The 19,902-nt window shown below is 44.6% G+C and overlaps 1 protein-coding gene and 2 non-coding genes across 4 annotated transcripts in view; 1 reads left to right on the top strand and 2 right to left on the bottom strand.

The window, feature by feature from the left end:
* Window positions 1-15,129, bottom strand: part of VSNL1 (visinin like 1) — a 116,050-nt gene extending 100,921 nt beyond the window's left edge. Inside the window, exon 1 of one of the 2 annotated variants that reach the window (XM_073001848.2) lies at window positions 14,731-15,129. The gene's annotated coding sequence lies outside the window, so the exon portion shown is untranslated. Of the gene's footprint in view, window positions 1-10,661; window positions 13,077-14,730 lie in introns of those variants that run through there. The other variant, XM_078388426.1, reaches the window with a different exon arrangement.
* Window positions 3,208-3,373, bottom strand: LOC140703384 (U1 spliceosomal RNA). The gene has a single exon (XR_012082802.1). It is a non-coding gene; the product is annotated as a U1 spliceosomal RNA (small nuclear RNA).
* Window positions 3,591-3,757, top strand: LOC140703421 (U1 spliceosomal RNA). The gene has a single exon (XR_012082827.1). It is a non-coding gene; the product is annotated as a U1 spliceosomal RNA (small nuclear RNA).
* Window positions 15,130-19,902: the final 4,773 nt, after the last annotated feature.

Raw genomic sequence — 19,902 nt, 5'->3', positions numbered from 1 at the left:
TTTCCACAATACAAGTGCAGTTCTTTACATTACAGCTGCCAAAAGCAATTCAGGTCTCCTGTTTCAGTTACTGGTGGAAAAAGGGTTTTGCTGTAAGAGGTGTTGGCAACTTACTTTTAAAAATTGTGAAATCTATTTATTATTATTTATTACTTTAATTTTATACCGCCCCATTAGTGTGTGCATACTATTCTGGGCAGTTTACAAGCAGCTAAAACCAATATAAAAGTACAATTGCCAGTAAATTAAAACAGGAATAGCAGGTAGCATTAGACCAGATGGCGCCAGAAACAACTCTCCCCCCCCCCCAAAAAAAAAGCAGAGCAGAAGGCAAGAAATTCAGCTAGGATCGATTTGAAAGGCATTCCTAAAAACCAGTTTTCAATTGCCTCCTAGAAGAAAGCAGGGAGGGAACTCAGTGCAGATCCTCTGGGAGCTGATTCCATAACACTGGTGCCACCACAAAGAAGGCCCTGCCTCAAGCAGATGACTTTGGGGTCTCTCTCCAAGTGACTACATGGAAAAGTCTGGCCTGAGAAGATCTGGTGGGTCGAGCAGATGACATTGGGGAAAGACCCTCCAAAATCTATTGGATAACTGTAATCTAAAATAAAGTTTATTTGTTTATTTGCTTGTTTTCATTTGTAGGCCACCTTTCTCTCAATTAGGGGACTAAATGCAGATGTAACTAATTATCTTGTATTTAGCCAGTATCATTGACTGTGAGGGTAAAGAGCTTTCCAAGGTTTCAGCCAGAAGCTTTCATTTTCAAATCTTCTTGGGAGCAAAACCTCAACAGATTGCAAGCAACCCATGTTCTTAATTATGAGCTTTTATGAATGAGATGTTCTCATTTTAAATTAATTGGTCCAGGATAAAAATCTTCTTTAAATGAAAAGATATTATCTCAGGCCCATTCCTCAGAGGCAATATCCTTTTAGGTATAATGGGTACCACTTAATGCTGAGCTTTTTTTAAAAAAAGGGGGGGAGGGTGAGAAAAATGTACTACATTATTAGAAAACTTCAATTCCATTAACATGCTGTCATGGAAAAAAAAACCTTGAAGTACAGATATAGATCCTTTGAAGAAATTCTACTTAATAACTATTTTGTTAAGTTTAATTAAAACAATACTTCAGGGACCAGATGGCTCATTGAAAGAGAAGTTAAGTACATTTTTAAAATCAGAAAGAGTAATCAAGTACTGGAGCAAATTACTGAAGAATATCATTTGGGAACCTTAGGAAAACATGTATTCTAAGGGTATGTTCTATGGGTGTCTCCCCCCCCTCCAAATAATGTTTTATAAGCCACTGAGGACTGCGGACAAACATACTGAGTAGTGGGCCGAAGACTATCCCATGGGTGATTTGGGTGAAGCCGCATTAAATCAATACAAAACCACAAAGACTTAATGTTGAGTTGATTTATTAAAACTGTTTTAATAATAGCTCAAAATACAGCTTTGAATGGCTTGTCAGCATATCCGGTAAACTGGTATTCTTTATTCAAGATTTTAGAAGCCTGAAACAGGTTTTCACTAACACAACTGGTAGAAAACTGCCTGCCCATTCTCCCACCTCTACTTTGTTGCTGGTTTAGGAGCCTATTGGATTCCCCATCATGGTACCAAGAGTCCTCTCCTCCTGAAAGTTAAAAATTACAGGCAAAGTATCAGATTACCCAGAGGACCCTGTCCCATAGTCTCCACATCACACCTATAATTCTGTAATCCTCTAGGTTTTTTTTTTTCATAAAAGGGCAAATATATGTTCAGAACTCGGAAGTTAGTGTGAAAAAATTAATTAGTATTTGTAATTCGTTACAGTGTTTTAGAAATAATTTGTAGTCATCACTCCTCATTAGAACACTTGAAAAGTAACTCCTTGCTGCTTGTTACTTTGGTGCTACTTCTCTCTCTTGCACTTTAAAAAAAATGCCTTGGAATTAAAAGCGATGTGAACGCTGGGAAATTCCTGTCAAAATGACTCTAAGGATGTCATTGAAAATATTGTTCAAAAATAATTAGACATTATCTGATATGCTAATAAAGTTTCTACTCATTACATTACTTTGGAAATGTGTCATTATAGCTTAGCATTGTCTTTTTTTATATATGCCTATATCTCTCAGTTGTGCTCCTTGTAATCTGTTGCTTCAAAATAATTATTCATCCCTTCTTGATGCTTAAAAAGGGGTACAGGAAACAATGTTGGGATGGGAAGGTCAATGAATTTATTTTATTTTATTTATTTATTTTATACTCCGCCCATCTGGCCTAAAAGACCACTCTAGGCGGAATCTGATTGCAAACGTGGGGCCGTCACTCCTGTCATCACTGGGCAACCCAAATCCTTGCATGGAGCTTTTTACGCCTTTGACTAGAATAAGGATTTCACCGCTCCACTCGGCAGGGGTCAAATGCACTCAACTGGCCCTGCTAAAGAACCCTGGTTGGGATTTCCAGGGACACTTGCAAACACAGCTTCGGGAACTACACTGTCCTGATTTCCCATTGTTCAGGGAAATCTCCCTGTCATCATGATTTATTGTTTTTATTTACAGTATAACAGTTCTGATAATGTCATCTTTCAATATATATTTCTAGGATTTTTCTTTTAATATTTTCATTATTTTCAGACCACGGATAAGTGAATCAGTGGATAATGATCCCGTGGATAAGGGAGTCCCGCTGTATAGGCCACTCTTGTGTTTGAAGACACCCAAAAAACACCACAAACCTCAGGACAGACAACCACTAGCATTTCTAACAAACAACAGCAATTGAATACTTCATCTGAAAGGCAAAAATGCATAACCAGTTCCCCATTGGAATACATTGAAATCTATTTAATGTGTTCCATTTGGGAAAAAAATCACTGCCTTGCGAAAACTGTCCATAGAAGACATTGTCTTGCAAAACACAGTTCCCCATACCATCTTGGGGAAAAACAATCCCCTCACCTGCACTGCCTTTGGAAATTCAATGGGTCTCAGATGGCCATCCCCCTCTTTCTCTCTCCAGCAACAAATAGGATGAAAGGAGTCAAAGCAGCCCCCTGGCTCCTGATAATGGTGACTCCTTCTGCCCTGATCCTTTACCATAAGGGAGAAAAAGAAGAAAATGCAATAGAAGACATCACCAAGACTTGCTACCTTGCAATAGGTCCTGATGAGGAGAGAGATGAAAAGGAATTTAGAAAAACCAGAGAAATCACAAGTGCAATCTCCCATTAACACAAATTATGCAGTTGAGTTCCCCCCATTTGGGGAAATTACAGGGATCAGCAGCATACCTAAAGTGCAATGGATGAGCCTCCCCCTAGGAAAACCACTTTTATGACATGGCATTACCCCTGCAAGGTATGAGTTGGAATGACCCTTGCACCTCTAGTGCACAGATTGTGGGAGGAACACCTAGCCCCTGATGGGGATCCCACAGGGCACCCCAAAACACTGAGGAGCTCTCTTGGCCTCTGGCAGGACTGGGGCTGTGCAGCCCTGTACTGAGTGGGAGGTGCAGCCAGGGGGTCACCATGACTTGGGGGGGCAGGGGACAGAAGGGGGTAGGAGATGCAAGGGCCATTCCAACTTACACCTTGCAGGGGAAATACCATGTCATAAAATGGTTTTCCCAGGGAGAGACTCATCCATTGTACTTCAGGTCTGCTGCTGATCCCTGTGATTTCCCCAAATGTGGGGAACTCAACTGCATAATGTGTGTTAATGAGAGATTACATTTGTGATATCTCTGTTTTATTTTTTATTTTTTATTTTTACAATCTCTTTACCCTTTAGTTCCTGGCTATTTTCACCATCTTCTATCATTTAAATTTGGAGCCATATCCCCACTGGTGATGCTTTGCAAGATGGTTCTTCCCCCCCCCCAATTGAAACACATTAATTACATAAGACCTACTTTTTTATCCCAAAAAAGTGGGGGAGGAAGTGTATGCTGCTATTTTTCCAGGAGGCAGACCCTGGAAAGCCAGCAGCATATACTTTCTCCCCCACTTTTTTGGGATAAAAAAGTAGGTCTTATGAAATTAATGTGTTTCAATGGGGGAAAACCATCTTGCAAAATAGGGTAAAAAAAAAAACCATCTTGTGAGGCAAGGACCCAAACATCATCCAGCGAGTTTTGCGAAGCACAACATTGCTCAAATAAAGTCATCATCTAGCGAATTCCTTGTTTTGCGAGGCAATCATCTAGAGAGGCACCACTGTATTAAAAATGAACCACTACCTAAGCCTACCAAGCAATTTCATCCTCCATACACTGCCGTACAATACGTCCCTACCTAAGCAATGGAAGAGCAGCTAGGATCCAAAGGCCTGCCAACACAATTCCACCTCACATCCCCGCCTGAATCCCTGCAGAGACAAGACTCGGGAAAAGAAGTCCAAAGCCTCAGGGCAACAGCACATCTCTGAGGTGGCCAGATGCCCACCCACCGCAGGACAAACCCCCTACGATGTCACCTTATGTTGACAAGTGATCTTGACTCGGGTGCAGGCAGCAACCTGCTGCATTTCAGTGCTCAGAAGCACCGTGTGTGTGTGTGTGTGTGTGTGTGTGTGTGTGTGTGTGTGTGTGTGTGTGTGTGTGTGTGTGTGTGTGTGTGTGTGTGTGTGTGTGTGTGTGTGTGTGTGTGAGAGAGAGAGAGAGAGAGAGAGAGAGAGAGAGAGAGAGAGAGAGAGAGAGAGAGAGAGAGAGAGAGAGAGAGAGAGAGAGACTGCCCTGTTCCTTTTGAAGTTAGTCACAGTCCTGGAAGAGAAAGCTATCACGGTAGTTTGAGGTTTGGCTTCAAACACAATGGAAAATGAACAGCCATTCACTTTACAAAAGACCTGTTCCTCATTTGTTGACGCAGACTGATCCAGCAACCTGCAGTTTGGACTTCATGGGGAGGATCTTGCTATGAACACCAGTACTCGCACGTTTCCCAGTAAATCTCTGGTTGAAACCTTGTTCATGGTGTAAATCAAGCTGTAACTTTCAGCCTGTTTCCCACCCCCCCGAACCTGAAAACCCAAATAGTCTTGCTGTGACTCCAACAGGCATGTATGCCCCAACCTTGAAGAACTGAAGCAGGGCCCCTTTTTATTATAGGGGGTGAAGGATGAAAAGTTACAGTTTGGCTTATGCTACAAACAGGATTTCAACTGCTAACTACTGTCCTTTCATACGCTCGGTACTGCTTAACTATTTTTATACCATTCTGCATTTCATATAAAACATTTGAATCTGGTATTCTGGCATGGGGGAAAACCCATCTGACTGATGTTGTACAAAACTTTCTGACATTTTTTCTTCTTTCATACAAGAGCACTGCATAATTTAAAATTATGGACATATATGAAATATAATAGGTAATTAAAAAAAACTAAAAGGTTTATTTATTTATTTAATTTACATCCCACCCATCGAGACCAAAGCCTACTCTGGGTGGCTAACAACACTCAATAATAATAATAATAATAATAATAAATTAATAAAATTAAAAATAGCCAATAAGATATTGACAGGAGGGAAGGCCGGGTCTTGAGTTGGCTCTTAAAAACACCCAGAGAAGCAGCCAGACAAATTTCTGGGGGGAAATTGTTCCAGAGGTGAGGGTTAAGATAATTAGACCATTTTTAAGATAAGTTAAGATAATTAGACTATTTTTGACCAGAAGCAGTCTACTTCAATAGTGTTTTTTCAGCCATTTGCTAGATTTTCTTTTGTACATTTGGTGGGGCAGAAATTGCATGCACATCAGTGCTGCATTGGTTGAATTTCACCACAGTCACAGAAAATGTGTCCTGTATCCAAGTAATCTCATTTTACTTGATTATTCATTGATTGCCCTACTTCATTTCAAAGTCTATTAAGTGACTCCCAGATGGTCCAGCCAGAAGCTTATCCTGGTGGGAGAGACTCTTCAGTGTTCATCCGTTCGGCAAGGCATGTTGTTTTTGCTCTCCACAGGATTAGCCTTGTCTCTTCTGGTTTAACATTTAGAGATTGTAATATGTGCCGAAAACTTTTCCTCCATTTTTTGCTTGCACCTCTTGATGTACTGAGTGTAGCAGTGTTACCGTACAATTTCAAGTGTTGTCAATAATACGACATTTGATCACCGTTCATCTCGAGTCCCTTTGCATGCTGCAACAAACTGTCTTATGCTTTTAGGCTTTGCGCAATAAGCCGTTGGCATTTCATTTCAGATGTGCTAATTGAGCTATTGTGTACATGTTGTTTTGTAGGTGTTGCAACATCTTGTCAAAGACTGGCCTCTTTCTGCAAAGGTCCTGCTTAAATTCAAGAGACTACAAGTATGGAATGATATTCTGTGACCCCCCTACACTAAGTGTTCTCAAAGGGCCTGTTCTGTTATACCACAGTGATTTACTAGGCAGACCTTGAAATTCTAAAGGCCATGTTGCTCTCCCTCCAGCTCCTTATCACAAAGGATCACAAGACAAATTAAGCTTTTGACTCAATATTTTAGATCTCATTCTCGACCTCATATTCAACCTTCTTCCTTTGTCCCACTGTGTTTTCCACTGTCTTCTTCAACAGGTTCCTGCTCCAGCTCCTTGGCAGTCTCTCCTCCTGCTGAAATTTAGATATTTCCTAAATATATGTATACTTTAAGGATTATTTTGTTCTTATTGTTGTTTTAATTAGAGTCTGTGGCTGTACTAAATAATAAAACAACTAAAAATATATAATCATCAACAAGTTATAATAGATATCAGCTTTTTCTGGTTTATAACAAGTATTCCGATAAAATGGTGAACTGATGGATATTTTATCCAGCAATTTTTTTCACTGGAGACAGACCTTAACGTGAGTAATATAAGCCTAGGAGCTCTGTTTTCAGTGAACTCATGTAGGAAAGAGGTCCACATGGAGAAACAGAGACATACAAATCTTTCACTTCTCATGGCATGATACTGGTGTGCATGCTCAGAAGACTTGGCATGCAATACATTTAGCCAACTCATTCTTATATATCTATATCTATATTTTACGTGGAATGAAGAAGGAGGCTACATCATAAGGAATGACATTTTCAATTGCAACCATTAACATGAAAAAGAATGGGGAATTGAAAAATTCAGATAATGATTTTCTGCACTGTTGTCCACTTAGTTATTCCTAAGTGGAAGTTACAGAGGACTCTTACGCTTGAATCACTTATACTGGAATCCTAACCGAAAGACACAGGAGTGGCAAGGGCACTGGAACAGGCAGGAGCCTCTTCTGCCAGCGCACCTCCCCTTGTGCCAACAGACACCCTTTTGTGCTGCCAGAACGTTCCTCGCTAGAAGGCTCTGCCAGTTGAACTGCACTGATGTCTCAACAAAAAGGAAAAAAAGGAGGGGAGGGGAGGGTGCGGCAAGGGCGGAGTTGTGTCATGCCAGAGCCAAGCCTTTTCCAAGACAGCCGCTACACGCTGACACATATTCAGGCCAAATTAGGTGAGGGTAGTCCTGACTACGTAATTTCCAACTTCTTGAAGCTGGAGGTGGGTGGATCCAGCACAGCTTAGCTGGCTCTCAGCCCTCTTGGCTAGAGAGGTGTATTACTCTCTAACCTTTGAGGTTGCCGCTGGTGGGGAGGGGCCAGAATAGATGGATAAATTGAAGGAAAGAAGGAAGGAAGGAAGGAAGGGTTCCACCACTCCACACATGAGAAAAATCTAGTAGTTTACACAAAAAGGTCATGTCTAGATTTTGCTCTGGTTAAATATCTAGCTCTCCCCACCATTTCACACATGATTATGATACAGTGTAAGAAATGTTGCTCTTCTTTAAATCTGCTCATAAAATAGATCTACAGCTTGAATGTAATATAGCTTCTTCCATGAATGCAGTCATAACATTTAGTACACTAATTCACAATGGGTTATTGCTAAGGGTAGTAACTTGCACTAGAGTAGGCTTATTGAATCAATAGGCATTCAGTGAGTTCCATAAGTTCCACAGATTCAAATTGGCCCCACTTCAGTTGCAACTTAGTTTAACATAGTAAGTCACAGTTAAGAGTTGGGGCATTTGAATCAATGGAACTTACAAAGGAGTTGGCTCACCAAATCCTCATTGACTGGGTCCTTTTTAAGGAGAAAGTTGGGGTATAAGTAAGTAAGTAAGTAAGTAAGTAAGTAAGTAAGTAAGTAAGTAAGTAAGTAAGTAAGTAAGTAAGTAAGTAAGTAAGTAAGTAAGTAAGTAAGTAAGTAAATTCAATAGGCTCATTACTATACCAAGCAACAGATTTTGATCAATATAGTCCTATATCACAGACCTAATCTATGCATTAATTTTTGAGGTACGGTGCGGAGTGCACTGTCATTTACACAGCATGGGGTTGACCACTGAAAACAGTACAGCAACACTGTCCTAGAATATTCACAAACATTCAGACAATCAAATGCTCAATGAGTGTTCAAGCTTTTCATTGATACATTAGAGAGAAAGCCAAGAGTGGGAAGGGGGCAAGGAAATAAATGGAACAGTAGCTAGCAGAAGATGGCAGGGTATTTACTTGGCTGAGAAAGAGGGACAAGGAAGTGACTGAAATCTGACAAAAAGAACAGGGAAGACAAGGGACGAGGGAAAGAGAGTCAGTGAGTGAAGAGGCTCTTGCAAAAGTTCACAGGACTGGAGAACAGAAAAAGCTGAAATCACTTAGCAAAAGAAAACTAGCATTGATGTTCAATTCGGTGTGGTGAATATTTGAAGACCAGAAGCAAATTAGTAGCAGACAAGCAGATAAACCTCATGGGAAGGGAGGAGAAAGGGAGGAACTACTAAAGTAAATAATAGCTCAAACACAGGAGGGCTTGTGGGGTATTGGCAGGAAGGAAGACAACAAGGACAGGAGCTTTAGAGGCTCAGCCACCATGGTCAGGAAAACACACATTGGGTTATATGAAATAACAAAAAGGGAGATATATTACTACATTGAAGTATCATGAATTGGCCCGGCCTTTCATTCTTATCAACCACGAAAGAGATTGAGAGGTGATAGGACATAAACCCTATTCATTGTAGTTACTCCCAAAGTGTTCAACCTCTTTAAAAAAAAAACACAAACTGGGAAAATGGAAAATATCCACTGCCCATTCAGGAAAACCAGCTGCAAGGATAAAGCCACACTGATGTAAACCACAGACTAGGATAGCATAAGGTTGGTTCCATTTGTATTCTATCCACGTACTATCTCAAATGATGAGTGCACGGGTCTATATGTACATGACGTGATAAAGACCAACCTATCCAGCAATGAAATTGGCACCGGGGATATAGCACCGCATGTTTTCTGTAGGTTTATGTTAACAGACATCTCTGGCATTTACATCAGCAGCAAATGAGGTTATGCAACACTTCAGCAGATAAAATACCAAATATCCTGAGAAATTTACAATGCAGAACTTATTCCTTATATTAGAAAACTCCATAATTCTTTAGGAACTACATCACCAAAGAACCTAAATATTTTGAGTTTTCTTTATCACTCCAAGATATATTTTATATAAAAAAGATTGTTCTCACTTCCAAAGGAAGACTACGTAACTCTTTAATATATATATACATCACAATATATTTTAAAGCAGTCCATGCACATCATGTGCCTATGTCACAGTAGCATATTTATAAGCTCTGAGTTGAAAAAAAAACCGCACCAATAAATAATTTTCCATTGCCACTTTTATTAGCAGCAGGCAGACCTTATACAAAAACATAAGACTGAAGTCTTATACTCACCTACCTGGGAATAAGTCCCAATGAATTAAAGGGTGCTTGTTGTCAAGTAGGTACAGTATGTTTAGAGTTGCATTGTAAATTATGAACCATTAGCACTCTTTTCTTAGTGGCACTTGAAATAGTTTATGATTGTTTACTGACAGTGATGGAGTCCAGTAGAGTCTTATTATGCCACAGTAAATGATACACATGTTTCTACACTCCATGTCTTCCCAGCCAACCAGCTGAATCAAAACCATGGAGTTCAATTTCATGTTTAGAAACAAACCCTGCTGAAGAAGTTGTGCTCATGTTAAGAAGGCAAAGGTTGTTATGTAACTTAGACATAGCCACAGATACAAACTGATGGCTACAAAGAAATATAATTTAGGAACACTTGCAATTTCATTTTACTGTGACAAAGATCAGCTTCTCACTTTTTAGACTGCTTTCTGTTATTAAAGCTTCATGGCTTCATAACACAATGCTAAGCTAACATACCACTGCAGTTTTTAACTACTCGTTCCTGTACAAAAAGAACAGCATGGGAATCTTTTGTAAATTATAGCAAACCCAGACAAGTGAAGAACATTTCGTCTTCTGTAATTAAAGTTGCTCCTTTATGTTTTTTAAAGGAAAAAAAATACTTATCCAAGCATCTTATTAGAAATGACATACATGCTTTACTAATCATTTTATTTTGCTTTTACTAACTGGTTTCATGAAAACCATTCAGACAAGAAAGCTCGCCGGACTAAAAACAGACCAGCTTCCCTGCCATCCAGAGAAGAGAAAAGGGGGGGGGGGGGTGAAAATACTTGCAAATTGTTTACTGCATCTTCATGCACACAAGCCCAATTCTTGACGACCCCTTCACATGAAAATATGACAAGACTGATGAAATCAGATAAAGGTGCCTACCCTTATGTCCAGTAGTCTCTAGACCATCATCAAGGGGAATGACTTTTGAGGGTACAGCATTATATTACATAGGTATGCAAGCTCGCACGCGCAAGCACACACACACACACACACCACTGCAGAGGGAGCGAGTCCTTGAGTTGCAGCTCCTGCTGCCTGCAGCCAAAAGACAGCCCAGTGGGCTCTGCAGTGGCTGCTAAGACAGCAGAGCTTTCACTGCCTGCTGCTGGTGGACCAAAGGCGAGGACTCTCGGCATTGCCTAACAAAAGAGAAGACCACTTTTTCTTCACTGGATACGGATGCTAAGAAATTACTAGGTGCCTCTCTCGACAAAGCCAAAAAGACTGCATTTCTAAACAGTACAGGCTGGCTACAGACCTTTTCATCACTGAAGTGAAAGAAGTCAGTATGATATCTAACCCCCCACCCCAGAAAACACTTTAGACTATATACACATATGAACATACATGAGAAGAGATACAGAATTTGACTCGGTCTCCCCCCCCCCCCCCCGTCCACAAACACCACAGAAAATGACTACTTTCCATTGCTTCAGGATAAGGGTAGCGGGAGGGGGTGTATGTCATTCTCTCTCTCTCTCTCTCTCTCTCTCTCTCTCTCTCTGGTGGATGGGTGGCCAAGGCAAAGCAGGAAGTTAAAGGCAAGGTCAACCAGGTCAACTGCAGAGAAAGCAGCCCGGTGCTCAAGTGGGCTTGCAGTGGCCTGACTTGGATGTGACGTAATTAAAAAGATGGATTTCAACGAGCAGTGATTCTTGCTTGGACAGTTTTACGTGCCAATTGCTTTCCACCACAAAGAAAGTATTATGCCTGCCAGTTCCATAAAGTGTCAGCCCATCTTCCTCCTCCTCCTCTTCCCAACCCCTTTCGTCTTCTGCTTTGGTCCTCCTTGCCAACTACCAGAGTGCCCTTGCATAACGCTGGCCGCGGTGCAGAGCTGACTCTCCCTCAGAGCTGACTCTCCCTCTGTTCCTCAATCTGCTTCTTCGGCGGGACATGCTGGGGTTTGGAAGATCATTACCTCAGTCACAGGGGACCAAGGAGTTTGCCATCCACAGCAATCCAATGCCCTCTGCATTTTGGACAACACTGACCGCTGATCATGTCAGCTGGGGTTTGTGGGGATTGTAGTCCAAAGCATCCAGAAAGTACCAGGTGCAATTATGAGAGGGGATTTCTAGAACTGAAGAAGCACTGCTTTTCCAATAAACGTGGGAGAAAAACATGGTGGGTGTAGGAAGGGGGAGAAAGAACAAAGAAGGAGACAGTTTATGCTTGCCAGCTCTTTCCTGCAAAAGAAAGCATCAAGGGAGTTGGTGGGAATGAGGAGTCTAGCAACCACGGATGATTCCAAGAGGCTTGACTTAGCACTAAAGGAGAAAGCAGGGAATCTGATTTGGCTAGGTAAGGAAACTGTAAGGAAAAATAGCACACGTGCATTAAGAAAAGAGAGCAAGAAAGAAATCCGTGAACATAGAGGAAGGTTTACAGATTGCCATAGTACGTGTAGGATATGAACTGGGTGCACGCAGATGGTACTCAAGGTTAGAGGTTAAAAAGCAAGCAAGATACCGCAAGACATGAGGAGAAAAATTAGCCTGCGAGCAAATGCCCTGGAAAGGGATGCAAGCGGGAGAAATACAGTATGTATACGCCTTGCTGTTTGGTTGTTTCTGGATTCAGTAGGTGGATGGGGAAGGATGCTGGAGCCAAAAGTGCAGAGATTGACAGTGAAGGACTCCACCGACTCAAACCCCAGCCTTCTGGTTTAAATAAGCCCGGACTCCATCTCTTGGCTTGATATTTCACCAAGATCTTCCAGATCTTGCCGGATGCAAGTGATCACATTATGAACAGTATATGGATCTCCCAGCATGACACCCCCACTCCCCTGGCACCTGCCCTCACCAAACTCTAACCCTACCAGTTTGGACTGAAATACAGTACATTCCTATACAGTATATTCCACCTCGGACTGGGATCCTCTGGGCTGAAGAACCAACTGCCCCTTCGTTAAAGGACTTAATTCCCTCATAGGGCCAACAAACTCTCAAGCAGTGGAAAAACCAACACCTGCATCATATTGCCCTCCCACCCCCTCAGCAGGCAGACAGAAGGTCCTGTTCCATGCCTTTCCTTTCAGCTGAAGATCTACTACAGAGCCCACCATGCGCTGTTTTTAAGAGCCTGGTGTAGCACATACTCCCGCCCCGTTTATCCCCTTTCCTTGTTTATTCCGCAACAACAACGGCCCCTGTCGCGACAGACGTCGCCTTCAGACACCCTTTCCTCAGAAGGATGGTGGTTTCTCCCCCCCCCCAAAAAAATTTTTCGGCCGGCAACTCAAGGGGAGAGCAGGACCGCAGTCTCTCCCTCAGGTGTAAAGCTGCAGCGAACGCGGCTCGGCGGCGGGAGGGGGAGTGTGTGTGTGTGGGGGGGGTGTTGGGAGGTGGGCGGGGCTTCCCTCCCTCTCCCCTTGGGGAGCCACTAGCGCGCCTCCTGGTGGGCGGAGCCGCCGCCGCCACCACCTCGCGCTCCGATCGGCGCCCAGGTGCCGCTTCGCGCCTCCAGGGTTTGGATCCTGCGCAGCCCCTCCGCCGCCGGCTCACTCGCCCCGCTCCCCTCCCCCGGCGGCCCGCCTTCCCTGCCCGGCCCGGCCCCGTCCCGTCGTGCGCGCTGGAGGAAGCCCACCCCGAGCAGTTCCCGCCTGGGGCTGGGAGCGCCTCCTCCGCACCAGGCAGCACCGCGCATTTTGCGCTCGCCTGATAAGACTCGCAGGGGCATCCCGGAGCCATGCACTCGCCCGTCCATCCATCGATATATCGCTAGAGCTCTGTATGTACACACGCATACACACGCTCGCGCACACGCACACGCGCACAAACACGTTATCTCCTTCACCTGCACCAACCCCGCGCTCCCAGGCCAAAGAAAGGACTCGATCGCTCCCGAGCCAAACCCGTCGCTCCCCCCAACCCGTCGCGGAGGTCTCCTCGCTCAGCAGGGCGCCCTCCAAGAGAAAGAGCCTCCGTCACAGGCGGCGGGACGACCTTGCGGGGAGCGACTCCTGCACGGGTCGCTTATTGCGCTAGAAAGACGACAGCCACCTGTCCTCGCAGGGCTCTTCAGAAGGGACCGGGGAAGGTGCAAACCTGACCCCCCCACACACACACACCCCGCGCTCCTCTGAGGGGGCAAAGCGAAGGCTCCCCCTGCCCCTGCCGGTCCCGTCGCCTAGGCGGTCGTGGTAAGTTTTGGCAAAGGTCGCTCGGCGGCATTCGGGCTGGAGCGGGAGAGCGCGCAGGGAGGAAGAAAGGAGGAGCCCGGGGGCCAGAGGGAACAGCCGCCGCAACAACAACAACAAAGACCACGGTGCCGTTCAACTTTCTTCCGAGGGGTTCCAAAATCTCGGGCGCGGGTTCGGGTTCACGGATCTTCCCCCCCCCCCGCCTCCCGGTCCGCGTCCCCACATTGCTCCCCTCGCCCCCAAAGGCGCCTGCCATGTGGGGCGGGGGGGGCGAGGGAGGAAGAGCCGCGTTCCTCAAAGGGCGCCCGACGGCCCCTCGCCTCCTTCCCGCAAGGAGGCGACCCTCCAAGAGCCCTCCGGCCACCTTCGGGAGGATTTATACAGAAGAAACGGGGGGGGGGGAGAGAGAGAGAGAGAGAGAAGGGGAAAAAAGAAAAAAGAGCCGGGCAACCAAAGGCTCGCCTATTGGTAGAGTTTGGGAAGCCGCCGAGGGCGATCATCTCCCCAGCAGCAGCATCTCCGCCTGCCTCCCTCTCCGGGGTCCACATCCCCCTCCCAGACGCGCACACGCGCCCCCCCCAATCGCCCCCTTGTTGCCGGCTCCACTCCGGAGCGCTCGCTCGTCCGTCTCCCCCCCCCCCAACCCCGGCCAGGCGCCCGCAATCCGGAGCAAATCCGGACAGGGAAGCCCGACGACCCCGGCAGGGCTTCCCCGCGGCTGGGGTTATTTGTGGAGGGAGCGCCCCCCGCCTGCCCACCCACCCACCTCCAACCCACGCGGGCGCGGGGGGGGACACTCACTGGCGGCAGCGTGCGGCGCGCGGTCCCCGAAAGTGATGGGCTTGCGAAGGCGACCGTGCCGAGAGGGTCCTCGCTCCGAAGGACCGCCGAGGTCTGCTCGAGAGTCGGTTTCCGCGCTCCTCGACCCCCCTCAGCCCCGATCCCGTCCAAATCCTGATTTCGGGTCCCTTCCTTCGGCAAGCCGGGCGGCGGCGGCGGCGGCGGCGACTGCGACGCGCTCCTCCGCTCAAGCTCTGCACTGCAGATCAGGAGGACGCCCAGAGAAACGCCAGCCTCGTCCCTGGGCAGGAGGGGAGCCCCGCGTGCGCAGGCGCAGGCGCGCGCCTTGCCAGCCAGCCAGCCAGCCAGCTCTCGGCCGCCGATCGCAGGGAAAGCGGCGGCAGCGGCGGCCACCCTTCGTATCCGCGGCTCGACCGCTCCTGGGCGTGCGCGCCCACCTGAGCAGGCGCAGTGCGCTCCCTCGACGCCGCTGCCCACAAGAGGGAGAAAAAAGGCTCCAAGTCTAAAGCTGGCTTGCCTCAGCAGCGGCGGCGGGCGCGCTAAGGGGGGGGGGGGAATGGATGGCGGCCACGCCTAGGGAAGGCGGGGCAGAGGACATGCGACGGAGGGGAGCGATGCCTCGTTCGGGTGTGCTCCCCGTTAGCCTCCCAGGATGAGAAGAGTATTTATTTGCTCCCCTCCACCGCTGATACTTGTTTCCTTGCTCTCTATTTGTTTATTTATTTATATTCCACCTACGCCCCTGGCGCTGAGCATGGAGAAAAGAAGGAAGTGTAAGGAGTTTATCTGTGGATTTGAGAGAGAAAAATTGTGGAAAAACATCAACAATCTCAAGGCTACAAGTCCATCTCCAGAGATCTTAATGTTTCTGTGTCCACTGTGTGGGCAATATCATCAAGAGGTTTACAGCCCATGGCACTGTAGCTAACCTCCCTGGACGTGGACGGAAGAGCAAAATTCTTGAAAAATTACAATGAAGGGTTGTTGGAATGGTGGATACAGAACCCAGATTAACTTCCAAACAAATTCAAGCTGATCTGCAGACACAGGGTACAATAGTGTCAGCTTCCAATATCTGTTGCCATCTGAATGAAAAGGGACACTATGGTAGGAGACCCAGGAGGACACCACTGCTGACACAAAGGCATATGGGGTATGCCAAAACTTATGTGACAAAACCACAGTCCTTCTGGGAGAATGTACTATGGGCTGATGAGACAAAAGTAGAGCATTTTGGTTAAGGACATCATGGCACTCTTTACAGAAAAAAAATGAGGTATTCAGAGAAAAGAACACAGTCCCTACAGTCAAACATGGTGGAGGTTCAAAGATGTTTTGGGATTGCTTTGCTGCTTCTGGCACTGGATGTCTTGACTGTGTGGACGGTATCATGAAAACTGATGATTACCAAAGAATTTAGGGCGCAATATACAGTAGTGGCCAGGGTCAGAAAGCTGCATTTCCATGGGTCTTCTAGCAGGACAATGACCCAAAACACACTTCAAAAAGCACTCAGAAATGGTTACAAAGCGCTGGCGAGTTCTGAAATGGCCAGCAATGAGTCCAGATCTGAATCCCACTGAACACCTGTGGAGAGGTCTCAAAACAGCAGTTGGGAGAAGGCATCCTTCAAATCTGAAGGCCCTGGAGAATTTTGCAAAAGAAGAGTGATCCAAAATTCCAGTAGAGAGGTGTAAGAAACTCATTCATGGTTACATCAAGCGATTGATGTCAGTTATTTTTTTCCAGAGAGGGTGCTACCAAATATTAAGTTAAGGGTGCCAATAATTTTGGCCAGTGCATTTTGGAATTTCTGTGTGGGATTGCATTAGATTTGACTTTTCTTCTCTGGTTCTTTTTGTGTGTGTGTGTGTGTGTGTGTGTGTGTGTGTGTGTGTGTGTGTGTGTGTGTGTGTGTGTGTGTGTGTGTGTGTGTGTGTGTGTGTGTGTGTGTGTGTGTGTGTGTGTGTGTGTGTGTGTGTGTGTGTGTGTGTGTGTGTGTGTGTTTCCAACGCAAACCAAAGAAATGAACATGGGAGTACCAAAACATTTCCAAGTGCAACAATTTTGAAGGGTTGCATTTTCTGACAGAATTGCAAGGGTGCCAATATTTTTCGCCATGATTGTATGTACCTCTAAGTAAAACCTAAGCCAATTATAATAGAAGGCGACCAAATTTTTTTTTTGGGGGGGGAAATCTGAAAACATCGGTTTAAAAAAAGGCAGCACACACCAGTGAGACGATCCGCCTTTTTTTCAGAAGCCTTTTTTTTTTTCAGAAGCCGTTGGGTCAATGTGGGTTGCCTCCTGGTTTCCGTGGCCAAGCGCAGGCCTTCCTTGTGCTCCCGCTCCCTGACCTGTCTGCCTCCCTTTGCCCCTTGACGCCTCCACCCTCTTCCCCTCCCAAGCAGTTCGAGAGCTTTGCTTTCCAAAAAAAAAAAAAAAAAAGGTGAAAAAGCTTCAGGCTGGGACAGTCCCACCGGACTGTACGTATTGGAATTTGTTTGCTCCTTTTTAATATGTGTATACTTTTGGGTTGTAGCACTGATATTGACTTTTAAGGATACAGTATAAGCTTCCCTTGTGCACTCATTGTTTTTTGGCTTTAAATATTGCCTTTCAAGGACATAAGCCGCCATAGGTCCTTTTTAAGGAGAAAAGTGGGGGTAATTTTGTAAAAAAATAAATAATAAATAAATCATTGCACATGAGAAGTGCTGCGATGCATATTGCAAACAGAACAAAACATCTAGGGGTTCGGAGGGATAAAAATGTATGGGAACTTGTGAAAACAAAACACTCTACAGTGGTGCCTTGCATTACAACGTTAATTTGTTCCAGCGAAATCGCTGTAGAACAAAAATGTCGTAACGCGAAAAGAAAAACCCATTGAAATGCATTAAAACCCATTTAATGCGTTCCAAAGGGCTGTAAACTCACCGTCCAGCGAAGATCCTCCATAGGGCGGCAATTTTCGCTGCCTGTGCAGCAAGGACTCCATCCCAGAAAACAGCAGGGGGCCATTTTGTTTACCTGGTGGCCATTTTGAGACAGCCGATCAGCTCTTGGAAAATCATCGTTTTGTGAAGAATCAGTTCCCGAAGCAGGGAACCAATCATCGCAAAGCGAAATTCACCCATAGGAAACATTGTTTTGTGATCGCAAAAAGTTCATCGTAATGCGGTTTCATTGTTAAACGGGGCAATCGTAAAGCGAGGCACCACTGTACAAGCGAAGAAGAGGAACAACATTTTGACAGCAGGGAAATTTACAGTAAGAACAATGTGCAACCCAGTCTTGAGGGCAAAACAAATGCCACGTCTGGAAAACCCCTGGAGTGGAAAAAGTCTACCTGAATAGAACATTATTTGCCAATTTGAAACAGAGACGGCCTATTTAATTATTTGTTACTCTCTTTTTAGCGTTAAGAGAGGGAGAGAATTGCTTAGAAGAATGTTCTGTCTCTGTTCAGCTTGTGGTGAGTGGGTGGGTAAGAGCTGTCCTTTGACGCTTTAAGCAATCATCTTGGGCCAGCCCTGCTCCAACCACTTATCACTGTCTAGAAATGTGCCTTGCCTTAGTTTTCTCTCTTAAATCCAACACCTGAAATTATTTACCACTACCTGGTAGGAGAAGAGCAGAGGCACAAGCTATAAAAGAAATCTGCTACAAAGTGCATCTCTCCTCACTTTGTATTTCTATTTTGTCTTTTGCCCCTAAATTCAATTTACAGCTTTTCTCTATTGCACACCTTTGTTCACTTGATTGATTGCTATTCAAGCTTTCTCACAAGATCTCAATGAAATTAAAAGAAATCCAATTAAAGTGCTCAATGGATACCAGCCAAAGAGACTTAAAATACAGCTTCACGCCTTGAAAACTGAGGTTCCACTCTCTCACCCTACCCGTTTATTCTTCTGCCTTTTTACTAATCATGAGGAATTCTCTCTATGCAACTATTTGATTATTTGTTTATATTTTGATTTATTTCCACAATTTGAATGCCACGGTGAGAAATACCTTCTTTCCACAAAATGGAACATCTCAGAAGCGAAGACAGATCTTGGGAAAGTTCACATGGAAGAAGTGATTTAACAAGCTTGCCTTCGGGAGCATGTCCAATTTAAAATGTACCTTGCCAAATGCATTTCAGGATATTCCTGTTTTAGCTAAGGAAATCTCTTCCTTTTTCTTTCCTTTTTTTTCTTTGAAAGGTTAAGTCAGGAGACTGTTTGTCTGGCCTCACAATGGAGGCAAGGCAAATATTTCTCTCCATTCAGAAACCACCGACTAAAAAAGAAAAGAGGGGTGTTTGTCTGCTAAGTACAAAGTCCAGTTTCAGCAGATGATGACAATGGCTGGTCAGAACATTAGATTAAAGCATAATTGGTCATTTAGAGTGCAGATCTACTGTCCTCTAACATGACTGGACAGGTGCATTCACATACATTTTCAGTGAAGTGCAGTTTGTTGTTTCGCCCCAAACCAATGAACTGTTTAGTTTTAACAGTTCATCCAAAAAGGTCAGAATCAGAAACATGTTTTACAGTGGCTTTTTTCAAGAGAAACAAACTATGCCTTTTTTGGCAACATTAGTAATTATGTGGTAAATGAGTAGAAGCTAGACCCTATCTTCCTCATATTGTAACTCACTGGCTGCATTTTGTTGTAAAAGTAAGTCAGAAGGAGTTTGCACAGGCCCAGTTCTGTAGAACTAACAACTGATTTTTGTTTCATCTGAACCGGGAAAATCCATGGATTGTTTTACCTTTCATTTGTCATACATAACCTCCCATTTCTTTATTCTTTAAGGGATAAATAATTTTCAAGATACCAAAAGGCGCAGTATCAGATTGTTTTCTAAACTGCAACAGGAGGCCCATGATATACAATCAGTGTTTTGGATTTTTGCACAGTACAGTGGGGTCTCTACTTAAGAACTTAATCCGTATTGGAAGGTGGTTCTCAAGTTGAAAAGTTCTTATGTTGAATCTGCATTTCCCATAGGAATGCATTGAAAACCATTTAATCTGTATCTGCTCTTTTCCGTCCATAGAAACTACAGTGGAACCTCTACTTAAGAACTTAATCCATTTTGGAATGGTGTTCTTAAGTTGAAACGTTCTTAAGTTGAAGCAAAATTTCCCATAGGAATGGACTGAAAACCAATTA

Source organism: Pogona vitticeps, chromosome 1 (assembly GCF_051106095.1).
Source record: "Pogona vitticeps strain Pit_001003342236 chromosome 1, PviZW2.1, whole genome shotgun sequence".
Classification (NCBI taxonomy): Eukaryota; Metazoa; Chordata; class Lepidosauria; order Squamata; family Agamidae; genus Pogona; species Pogona vitticeps.
The sequence above is the reverse complement of the archived record's forward strand: the minus strand, read 5'-3'. Positions and strand labels throughout refer to the sequence as shown.